The 12,448-nt window shown below is 41.1% G+C and overlaps 1 protein-coding gene across 3 annotated transcripts in view; it reads right to left on the bottom strand.

Annotated features, from left to right (window-relative positions):
* Positions 1-12,220, bottom strand: part of SOCS5 (suppressor of cytokine signaling 5) — a 34,410-nt gene extending 22,190 nt beyond the window's left edge. Inside the window, exon 1 of one of the 3 annotated variants that reach the window (XM_075089087.1) lies at positions 11,850-12,220. The gene's annotated coding sequence lies outside the window, so the exon portion shown is untranslated. Of the gene's footprint in view, positions 1-11,717; positions 11,787-11,849 lie in introns of those variants that run through there. The other 2 variants (XM_075089085.1, XM_075089086.1) reach the window with 2 other exon arrangements.
* Positions 12,221-12,448: the final 228 nt, after the last annotated feature.

The raw sequence follows: 12,448 nt of genomic DNA, 5'->3' as shown, positions 1-12,448 counted from the left end.
TGAACGCATTCAAGGACTCTAACGTGTTCCCACAACAGATTTCCATGGTCATACATGCTTCTACCTGACAAGATGGGAGAAAGACGCAAAAGCAGCAATAATTCTTTTAACAGCACCACCTGTTGGCACCACATTACCGCACAGGGATCAGACACAAGTTTGGTATCACCACCAGCAGTCACTGTGCTATTACTGACACACTGCAAGCTTCAGCTCTGCAAACTCCACACACAGAACTTGATTTCACCTCCTTCTTCCTCACTTCATGATACGCTCCTTTGCTGCTGCTCCTCACCAAGAAGGCTCAAGTCTATCTTCCTTCTGTGCACTCCAATGTGACAACTAAAGTATTTTTCCTCCTACCTACTTAATTCCTGCATGTATAGGATAGGTATGCTTGCAAAGCCTTTTGAGTAGCAATTTTCTACATGCATTTATTTGAGCCGCAGGCTTAGCTCCTGCATAAAGGCATTTAACTACCTATGATGCCTCAAAAGTTGAGGTACAGTCACTTCCCATTAGAGCTAAATACATGGTTCAACTCCAAAATTAGTAAAAGAGATTATAAAATACACATGCAAAGCTAAATGAGTAGGAAACAAGGATCAGAAGCTGTATCAGTAGGCCTACCTAGTAAGATTTTGTAACAGAGAGGTAGCTTTGTACATAGATGCCAAATAAGGAAAAGAATGTCAATCACGGTCCCAAATGAAAGACCAGAATTTTGCCAATGTAACTGTATCTGTAACACCACCATAACTCCTGCTATACGCGAACCATGAGGGTTTCTGACAGCACAGTAATGACAGCTAATATCGAGACTGCTTTTCCATGCTAATAACAAACTCAGCTACATTTGCAAAGTGTTTCCCTCTAGACCATTCCTTACACCAGTACTATAGTGTTTTTATAAAAGAAAAGTGCATACTGAGCATGAGGGAAACTTACAGTGATTAATGAAACCGCAGAACTAAAGTATCCTTGAGAAGAGAGGCATCAGCTGAATACTGTCATGCACTGTTCAACAACTAAAGTACGTCATCCTGCTGCCACAGAGCACCACTGTTGCCTCCTCAGCCCCTCCAGGACACTAAAGGAGCATGCATAAACTAGCAAGGCAGAAGTAAAGAAATTCTGTTAGGTATGTCATCCACTATGTCAGCATATTCTTAAATCAACAACTGTTAACTCACTGTCATCTGAATTCAGAATAACTTGAAAAAAGACAAGGTATTGTGCTTTAGAGATGATATCCCCACTGTTGGCAGGAAGCTTGGAGGCAGCAGGCTTTAAAAATGCCTCAACATTGACTTGTTTCTAAGAGTGAAAATTAAACTTCCACAAAATTTTACAGGTAAGCTGCACCCCAATAACTTTCTCACTAAATTAGATCAGTTTTATGCTTCCTTGAGCAACAGCTCACAGTAGGATCTACAAATCACCTAGGTACCAGACTTTTGAAAACTTTACTAGCACCTACTCCTATGCTTGCCTTTGGCAGAAAAAAGTTTTTGAATTATTTTTATGTTCAATTAATCCACAGTCACATTCTTCATAGAAAGACTGCTGGAAAAACTCAACTTGCTGGAAACAGCAACTATAATTACTGACCCTTTCAAGTCAGCCAAAATTAAATTGCAAAGTAGAGTTTTTGGCATTAGAGCCATAACTTAATGGTAAAAAGAAAAGCAAGTCTGTGAGCAACAGAAGAAACCAAGCCCAACATTTGTGAGAACTCGGAGAATGAGACACAAGTGGTGAGTTTACAGAAAAAATTGAGAATGGACCCTGAGCAAGACTAGCCTCTTTCTAGATTTGTAATGCATAACGAAGAGGGCAAAACTATTTCTTTGCACATCTTTGCTGTATCAAGCTGGTCAAACAACGCATTAATGTTAACAAGAGGAATATAATTTTATCAAATTTTGTAGTAATGAACAAATTTTAAGCCACAGCTGTAGGACTTTTTATCTCCTTACATAACAATATTCTCTTCTCTCTACAATTTTTTGTTTGCATTACTCACTGCTCTCTGGGATTATGAGGAAAGGTAAAAACAAAATCTTAGTGCCTCTCTTTCTCAGGAAAAGAGAAAAGGCCATTGCCTGTGTCCCCTTAAGAAACTTGTGTGAAATTATACATGCCTCTGTTGATGAAACTGGCAAATCAAGATTCTTTTCACTTATTACAGGCTTTAAAGCAAGTATAGGGATGACATATTCCTCAACCATGCACAGATACACTATTAGTAAACCATGTTAACTTCACTAGCATTGAGATGATTGGTTTATCGTGGTACAAAATCAGTTCATCTCTCATATTTGACTAAAATTTTAAAAATATTATAGAATTCATGGGCTATGTAGATCTTTTGAAGTCTTTGTTTCTACTGCTACACAGTCAAAATAAGGGAATTATTTGCATAACTGAAAAAAGTTATTTCATAACATGATAATTTTTGAACCTATAAGCAAGACATTCCAGGACTAAGACCAAAGTCATTTATATCTTAAGAACCATTGACAAAACAGTTCTAACCGCAAATCTTCAGCTTATCTATTGTCATCTATGATGCTCAGGGAGAATATTTTCTACCCAAATAAATCAACTGTGTTGCTGAAAACAAGGCTGTAAAGTTCCTCCGGAGCTCACTACCAACAAGGATTTCCAAATATCAGCTAAATATAGATAGCCTCAAAAAGACAACTGATGACACATTACTATGCTAATTTTTACCGCTCTTAAAATTCTGATCAAAACTAGTTGCAAAAAAAGCCAAACAGTACTCCCCCCAAAAAATACAACAGTGATCAACAGATGTGGGGAAGGGATGAACCAAACAATGCACAAAAGCAGGGAGGTTTCAAACTTTCATACCACTTAAGAGTTAGCCCCTAAAAGCTGGCTTCCAGACCTGGTCCTGGAAACAAGCATAAGTTTAATCAACAAAAAGTCAGTTTTGCCTGAATTATATATATTTCTATGTTCTACCATAGAAAAAAATATTTTTTCTAAAACCACATGCCACACTGAATCAAAGTCCAAACCTTAGTCTAAAATACAAGATGACTGCTACTTTTCCAGACACAAATTACTGGTCTGGACCTTAAGACCCTTAACCTCGTTTATTCTGCTCAAACCGTTAGATGAATATCAAAATAGAAAACTTGTTCAATGCAATGGTCATCAGTCATCCACATAAGCAACTCTGAACTATAGATGAGTGTAATTACTTCATAGTTTTGAATTTTAGTCACATTCCTTCCAACAAAAGCACTGAAAATCCTTTAACAGATGCTTCACTCCCAAAGGAGTTTTAGAAAACAAAACCATGTCGTATGCATATAAGGACTAACAGTTCTACAGACAAAAATGCTAAATCTTTTAACAGATGCTTCACTCCCAACGGAATTTGAGAGAACAAAACCATATCATCTGCACAGGACAATTGACACTGGTCAACCCAGACTCTTGAGGCAAAGCAATTTTCACTTCTTATAGCACAATTGTTTAAGCATTATAAAAATTAACACTTTTGACAGATTCCCAGATTTTCTCTTTAGTTCCAGTAAAGGGAAACAGTAGATTGTCAGGTCAATCTGAAAGAGTCCTTGTATTTATTCCAATAGATTTTGCAAGAATACAATTCAATGGACAATAAAAATACCTCTATAATGCAGACTACTGTGTGGATTTACTGAACTTGCAAATTTTTTAATTGAAACATGAAAGCACCATAGAAGACCATAAGAAGTTATTTTGGAATTGTCATACTGGAAGACTAATTGCTAAGTTATCTTTATTGTAAAGAACAAAAAAAATTTTCATCCTCAAAGTGCTTAAGTGAATTAGAAGAATCAGTATTTCTACAATTTTACCAGTGCGCAATACGTTAAGCTTCCAGAATAAATGTAGATTTTCTCCAAAAGTCAATTGCAAACATTCTCTTCTAAAGATAAGTAAGTCATCGAAAGAAACCAACAATCACAATGTCATAACCCAAGATGGGACAGAATTTTGTTAGTTGTCAAACCAGGCTACAAGCTGATAATGTCAGCAAATACTAACAGGCAGACGATGCACTCCTGAAATACAGCAATGGGATGTAACATAATAGCCCAAACTATCAAAGGATACACCTAGTAAAAACCCTATCTGGCCAATACATGCTGCTCAGCAAAGAATACAAGAACAGGTGAACTATTTATCAACACATCCCTGATACCCTCTCCCAGAGTCAATACTTCGCAGTCCAGGGCCTTAAACCCAGAGGTAGTACCTTGGCATTCTCCATGATTACATTGACAGAAATTTTAATCTCATAATCTATTACATATAATTTGTCTTACATCTGTAAGAACCAGAGGTCCTGTCGTCAAATTTCTTGCTTCCATAAATAAGGCATCCAGATCTTAAGGACAATAATTATGAGAAACTTCTTCAGTAGATAAACCACATACATTTTTGAAGATAAAGCCAGTCTGAAACTGAAGCTTTAAATGCAATTTATAGCCAGATCTACCCAGCATTGTGACAATCTACATTAAGGGCTTCACTTTATTAATAAACAAATAAATAAAGCAAAAGCAAAGCAGATCATGTTTGTTGCCAAAGCTTTAAAGAACATCAAATGTCCAAATGAGTTAAGCCACTGGTGAGAACTTGCAGAAATACTCAGTGAGATCTTGGCAGCAGAAACTTTGCTTACTGGATTCAAGAGACTTTCCTTACATTAAGAGTGTGGCTAGGTGGGGCGGACTTAAGAGAGAACAAGTCACTGCAGTCTGAAGGGACAACACAACACCATCACCCCTCTGCACCCCCTTGCCCCATCGCACACCCCAGCCCACTCTCTTAGGCCAACACCAGCACTCAGAGTTGGTCTCCCTAACAAGCTCTTACCAACTAATCCAGAAGAGAAAAGAGAACATCATGGATTAAGTGAACTGGCTGAATAAAAATTGAGAAAAGGGTGTCAGGGAATCTGGGGACTCCAAGTGCATAATAACACAGGTGCAATGTAGGACAGGTCAGAGAAAAGCTTTATTAACTATGATCACTGTGGAGAGAACACTGAGAGCATCTCTTCTAGTTCTCTGCCAAGTGATTGCAGAGATCCAGCCTATATACTATTTTGGAAAAAGGTGAGGAAAAACAATTATTTCAATGTTAAAGCCAGGTACCCATCCCTAGGAGGGACACACTCCTTAGGCCCCTTGCTAACAGCCACAATGCTAAGGAGGGCTCAAGCAGTAAATAATGTGACAATACGGAGAGATGGCTCTTGGTGGAGCCTAAAGGAGTGGCACAGCCAGTATTATCCTAGCTCAGAAGTGGGGAGTTGGAAACAATCACAGACTGCTAGCTTTTAGTTGAAATGAATGTTCTTTTAGTAAAGATAACCTCTTAGCCAGACCTCTCAATCTTAAGCATTAATAATTTTACAACCGCAACTGTGTGGCAGATTAGAAATACATAGCTCTTTTCCTCTTCCAAGCCATGAGTAAGACCAATGAATGAGAAGTAAGATCTACCAAGTCTGAAATACTGCAAGACACGTGATAGAAATTTTAACTTATTGAGCAATTTGAATAAAAAATGTGTTTTGATAAAATTGGTCGTTTAACTACTCATCCAGCACCTTTGAAGTAATAAGCTACAAACCAATTTGAAAATGTTATTTGTATATTTAATTGAATTCCACTTTCTAACCAAGTGAGGTTTAACATATGTTTAAAAAAGTATATAATTCACAATTCCCCAACAGAAATGTGAAAATTAAAGATCTGAGAAAACAAAGCATCAACTAAGCAGCGTAAGTGTTTAACCAAATCTATCACACAAAGATTCCAGTCAACTCAAGATTAAAGATAATTTGCAGTCTAAAATTAATTCACTTTATCCATATGGTACTTCAAAAGAATAAGAGACCTCTTATTGCACTAGAGGAATTATTAAAATACTTCCTTCTCCACAGAGGCCAAATGTAAAAGCTCTTCAGAAACAAAGTTTAGTAATGGGTACTTTTTCCATAAGTGAGTCAGTAAATCAGACTCTGCTGCACAGGCCTTACTGCAAAACCAAAAACCTAAGGTACAGAGCAGAGTATACAGTTAGATATAAAAGCAGATCTACCTAAGCAGACAGGATTCAAGGTATGAGAAGTTAAGAGACAAGTGGCAATGGAAGTCTGGTGCTCAAGTTCTTTTCAAGAAACAGGTTACTTGCAGGTCTGTCCTATTAAACATGTTCTTCTTTAGCTAGCCAAGTTCCATGAAGAAAATTAAGCCAAATTGGCATAAGCAATCACTACAACTTAAGTTTTTGCTATTAAAGACCAAATATTCTAAGATATTATCTTGATCAGTTATATCACAGTCTTAATCAAGCCTAATTAATTCAACTGCAGCCCTGGAGTCTCTGCTAGCCTAATGGAAATATGTAAAAGGTGCTAAGTACCAGACCTTTTTATCCCAGAATTACAATTCTTAATCCTATGATTGACATTTGGGTCTTGAGCAATGAGGCTCAAATGATTTCATCTGGGTGCTAGGCTAACTTTTGAATTACTATTAGAATTAGTTCTGCTGAGATACAAAAATGTTATCAGAAGTAGTATTGCAGGAAAACTACTTTCTATTGCTTCTACTGTACTAAAATTTAAACAATCTTAAATTCCAACTCTGTAAATATACTCCAATGAGAAATAGCTGAAGCACTTCAACACTGTAAAAGTTTCTGTCTATAAGAAACTGGTGCTCGCCATAAGTACTGCAATATGTATTGCAATACAACAATATTCTAAGAATGCTTCATGCATCTTCAATAATGGTGTGACTATTTACTATAAAAACCTTGAATTTACAAAAAGACTTTATGCACTGCACTAAATTTTTTCTTATTCTGCTGCACCAAGAAAGGCAGATTCCTGCCCTCCTTGATTCCACAACTACTGTAAGGAGCCAAACTTCCACAAGAAAGGACTACTGGTTTAAATACTTCACCTGATAACACAGTACATAATCAAGTAGTGTCCAGTTAGCCAGGAACACACCATATATGGCTACATAAAGAAAATTCTTCAGAGTCCTCAAGAAGTATTACTTATCTGGGCTGCCTCCATCTCCCCCTCCTTCTTATCCCAATATTTCAAAGATAGGCTTTAAATGTTTTGCAGCTGTCCAACATTAAGGCTGAAGAATTCAACAACCATGGTTGTGTAAAAGCACAGGGAGAAAAGCAACTACCATGTTATCTAGGAATTCAGGACCAGTTACAGATCCAGAAGAGGTTCCTGTCTGCAAACTTGTTCAACAAAATCTGGATAATGTCCCAAGAGCAGATGAACCTGTAAAATTACTCTTTCTTCCAGATAATTCTTCAAATTAGTTTCTACCATATAAACTAGTGCAGACTATGCATAACTACATTGAGTTTTAGCCAACCTCTCTCACAGCCAAAAATATCAACCACCACCACTGCACACATTTTCTTACTGAGATTTTCAGAAGGTCTGCATAATCTTATAACCACGAAGTTAGTGAGCCATTTCATATTTCCTGAAACTAAACTGCACATTAGATGATTCACCAATTAGTGTATTCATGAAGCTTTAAAAAGCAATCAAAATTTCATTTTTGTTGAAAAATTTAACAGAGATGTCCAGCTGTATGCATGGAAAGAGCATGTGGGCTTTCCTCCTTTATTTAACTTAACCAACAGCTATGTTAGCTGGTGAAAAACATTCAGTGTGTCAGAGTTAATTTATAGAGCTGACAAAGTATAAGGGCTCCAGAAGGTATAGCATACATTTACTAAACTTTAAATACAATATTTTAGCTAGATATAGCTCAAAGATTAAAATAAGCTGTCCAACAAGAAAACCACACAAATACATATCACTTCAGAACACTTCTTATTTAATGGAGCAATTGCATATTTGCTTCAAACTAATGCATAAGTTAACAGTATCAGAGAAGTTGATAATCCTTCTGACCCCAAACCACAGAAATCAAAATGCAATTTTTTTTAGAACTAGGCAGACATCTTTAGAAGACAGCAGGCATCTCAATACAGTGCAGGCCATGATCAGATGGAGGGGAGGCACTGCATATTGCTCAACACAACCAAGCCTTGTGGCCTTAATGAAGCCTCTAGGCATAAATACCACAACATAAATACTAAGTGCTAATTTCCCCTTAAGGCTGGAGAAACTACCAAGCATAGCTCTTGGGGAAACAAGAGGCAAGGAAATCAGCCTAAACCAGACAGCTACTCAAGAATTACTTAACCAGCCAGCCTATTCCAAAATACTGAAATAGGAATCAATATCTTAGGAGTTTATGGTGAAGCCTTTACACCGAAAGTTCTTTCTTTTATTTTACAAAGTCAGGAATGTACGTTTTTGTGAAAAAAAATGTCTCCTGTTTAGATGTTACATTTGCTTTCACTATTTGTAGCAGTAAATGAAACATCACCACTTTGACAATCTTAATAGATAAATTTACTGTATGAAAGTTACATGGAATCATCTATAATCCATGATCTACCAAAAATCGAGCTATTTAGCAACAGGCTATCACAGGACCAGATAATTTACAACTATTAACTGCAATCATTGCTGTCCTTTGATTAGACTTAACTTTAAACATGATGAATGAGACCAGAAAAATGCATGTTATACCACCTTGGGTTATTAGTCCATCAGGGAAACATGTGAATTGCCACATCAATTTTGATAAACAGTCATCTCTAGAACCTTGCCACAGAGTGACAAGATTCACATTTTTCAAAGAAGCTTAAAAAACCCCAATCCCTTTCTAATAGAACACAGTTGATTTCTAATCCCTCCACCTGCTCTTTCTTAGATGTACCTGCCATCATTAAAAGATCAAGAGAAGAGAAATTCTAGATACTCCTCCAAGGACTAACCCAGCCATTTTTCCAATGCTCTCATACATATGAGGTCAGGTCAAGCTATTGCATGCTATCCAGCTGTCTGAATTTACTAGCTGGTTGTATTGCTAATGCAATTCTGAAACTAGAGTAGATGCAAGACATTTAGACCAACTAGAAAATCAGAGCAAGTTTCAGCAGCTCAGTCCATCAGGTCTCAAAATTGTTTTTTTTCCTCTTTATAGTTTGCTTTGCACTGACAATGAATGAACCCTAAAAGTATAGCTAATTCACTCTGCTGTAGTTATTAATGTACAAAACCCACAAGAAGACAGAATTAAATCTGTTCTGACAGAGACCCTCTTGCTAAGGCTATTGCTTTGATACCAGGTCTACTTGAATACCTTGGTTTACACACTGACAGCTGAATGAATTAGGAAGTTGTTAACTAGGAAACTTGCCTTCTTTCAATATCTCATTGTAGCAACCTCATCAACTGGGGACATGCAAGGTAACAGGGGTTATGTTCAGGCTGAGGGCTGCATGACCTCTTCAGCAGGAAGCCTTTAACAGCAGAAACCTGCATGACATGAGATCTTGAGGGTGTGAACCACACATCAAGATTTCTATAGATGTAATGATTTAACTAGAAAATTGCCCATATGTCACCTGAGTGCACAGTGGCCCATGAGAGATCTGAACTGAGAAGAAAAGTTGTGAGATCTAAGTGAGTAAGGCAAACGGCATTTGGGGGCTATGAGGTACTCCATGGTCATTACCTAGTGACACAACCCCAACGTCCCTTCTTGAAATGGACTTGTGAAAGGACATTCCATTGTACTCAACAATTCATTGGACTCAAAACTTCTGGCACCCATAAATTACCATCTCTATCTTGCACAAATACACTTTGTGCAGCGGAATGCGACTAAAAAGTCTTTTTTGTTTTTAAGAGTACTGTTTCTTGGAGTAACATCCCTAAACAGAAGTTAACTAGGTTTACATGAAAGGAAATTAGGAATGACACCCTTATTGTATAATCCCATAATAAAAATAAAAGCACTTCTAGAAGGGCACATTAAGACACTGATTCTGTAAAGAACTTCACACTAAAAGGTCCAGCAGCTGAACAATCTCCTTCAAGTATTGGGTCCTGACTCATATGATATTAACAAAGTTATTAAACTACTCTAAAGCTATGTTTTAAATTACAATGCACTTAAAACGTAGTAAAATATTTACTACTAATATGTGGTACTTGCAACTACAGAAGGGTCTTTTGTGTCATTCACCTAGAAGGAGGGAAAAAAAGTGCCCTGAAATGCAACTGCTCATCTAAGAGAATTTTAAGTTTTAAAATATTACAAAGAAAGATGTTAAGCTAAAGTAAAAACCAAAAAAACCCAGAACACTCAAGTGTATTTGAAGCATTTGAAGTATTTAGATAGCTATGAAAATGTAGTTTAGTCTTCCGCACAATGTTTTAAAGCCAAGAAAAAACCTTCTGACTATTTTCACTCTCATCTTGATATCCAATTCAGCTGTCTTCTGAAGGAGGCAGAACAACTTAAAATGAGGTCCAGTCAACTTCTGTGCAAATTTATGGAACACAATTATTTTAAAGTAAGGTTACATAAATGCAAGTTTTAATCGTACTATCCATTCATGCCATCTGCCTGCAAATAGTTCACTTGAGCCACATCTATCCCCAAAATGTTTTCCTGTTATAGGACTATATTGCACGAGCAAAAGCTCTCCTGAAGTTGTTGCAATTTATGCGAGAAAAGCTGTACCTTTACCAAACTAGGCAATGTCATGGACCATAACGGAACGAGCTTCAGTGGAAAAGTGCAGCATTTTTCATAATAGGGTTTGCGGTCAGGGATCACACTTCACACGACGGGATATGGTACCCATATGACGATTAGCATAAAAATTACAGTTTACAATCATAGAAACACCGTGGAAAAACTTCGACAAGCTTTAGAGGAGGCAGAAAAAACAGAGAGAAGCATTCTGTAAGAATTCATGGAATAGGAGCTTAACTCTTTACATCCTGTGTTCAGAAGAATACATGCTCAGAGGAAACACAAACCTGATGAACCAAACATATCCGAAACAGAAGTGTATTCCACGGAAGTAAGCTATTACGATTCAGAGCAAATACTGAATTACAAAGTTAACGACAGCAGAAATGACACGATTTACTGCTTCTACAGTTCCAAGAAACCATTGGTAACTTCGCGTTGGGAGCATCTAAAGACGACTTCCAAACTTCTGCGAGCGCTCGTGAGGGAAGCAGCCCGATGTGTAACGCACCAGCCCTCCACGGAAAGGGTTAACAGTAGGTTGCGTGCCCTGAAGGCTCTTTAATGGCAATTTCGCAAGGGCGATTTCCATACGGACCAGCGCGCGTGCAAACTACAGCAGACCGCCGACCGATCCCCCCGCTCCTGCACCAGCTCCGCAATTAACCGGGGGCGCCGGAGGAGCCGCAGCCCGGCCCCGCCGCCCCGCCAGCCGCCCGCCCCGGGGTGCCGGCACCGGGCTGGGGCGGGTTTAGCCCCCGGCGCCCCGCGCCGGGCTCGGCTGCGGCCGCCAGCCCCGGCCTCCCCGCCCCTCTCGGGAGGGCGGCTGGCACCGAGGGGAGCTGCGGTGTGTGTCCTCCCCCCCGGCGCCCCCGCCCCGAGGCGGCCTTCTCCCCCGCGGGCACCCCGCCGCGCCCCGGCCCGGCCGAGCCCCGCAGCCCAGCCCTCCCCCTCCCGCTCGCCCGGCCCCGTCCCCTCCCCCGGCTCCCTCGGGCGCTGGTGGCTGCTCCCCACCTCCCTCACGCCGCCGCAGGCCTCGGCCGGTAGCGCCGGGGCCGCGGCGGGGAGCGGCCGCTTGCCGCCGTCGGGGGGCGAGCGGCGCAGGTCCCGTCCGCCGAGCCCCAGCCCCGAGCGGGAAGCACCTACCGCTTGCGCCGCGGCGGGGACAGCGACGCCTCAGCGCCCTCCCGGCGGCCCCGCCGGCCGCAGCATCCTCCGCCGCCCCGCCCGGGCCCGCCGCCAGCCGCTCGGCGCGCACGGAGAGATTCGGTGGAGCCCCCTCCTCGGCCCCCCTCCGCCGAATGGAAAATAGTTCCCCGGGCCCTGGAGCGGAGAGAGCGGGAGCGACACCTCGCTAACCAATGAGAGAGGGCCTGGCCCTCCGCGGCGCCAATGAGAGAGGCAGGCTGGCTGAGGCGGGGCTTCTCCCAGCCTACCGGGTGGCAGCGTTCGGACTGACCCGCTAGGCTGTCTTCGGCTAGCCTCCACTGACGACCATCTTGGAGTCGGGCACGATGCCCAATCTCGGGAAGGGGCTCGCCGGCGGCCATTTTGGGTTCGGGCGAGGGGACGCGGGCGGGGGTCTGGGTCACGTGGCGGGAGCCGACGGGAGGAAGCGGCGGGGAGGGGGCGGGGACAGCGCCCGGCGGGGCGTGGCTCGTCCCGGCTCCGCCCCGCCGGGGCCGCCGGCAGCGCGCGGGAGGCTGAGGCGGGCTGAAACGCACCCGTGACAGGCGGCGTCGGAA

The sequence above is a fragment of the Phalacrocorax aristotelis genome, chromosome 3, assembly GCF_949628215.1.
Source record: "Phalacrocorax aristotelis chromosome 3, bGulAri2.1, whole genome shotgun sequence".
Lineage (NCBI taxonomy): Eukaryota > Metazoa > Chordata > Aves > Suliformes > Phalacrocoracidae > Phalacrocorax > Phalacrocorax aristotelis.
Note: the sequence above shows the minus strand (reverse complement) of the source record. Positions and strands in the feature narration are given on the sequence as shown.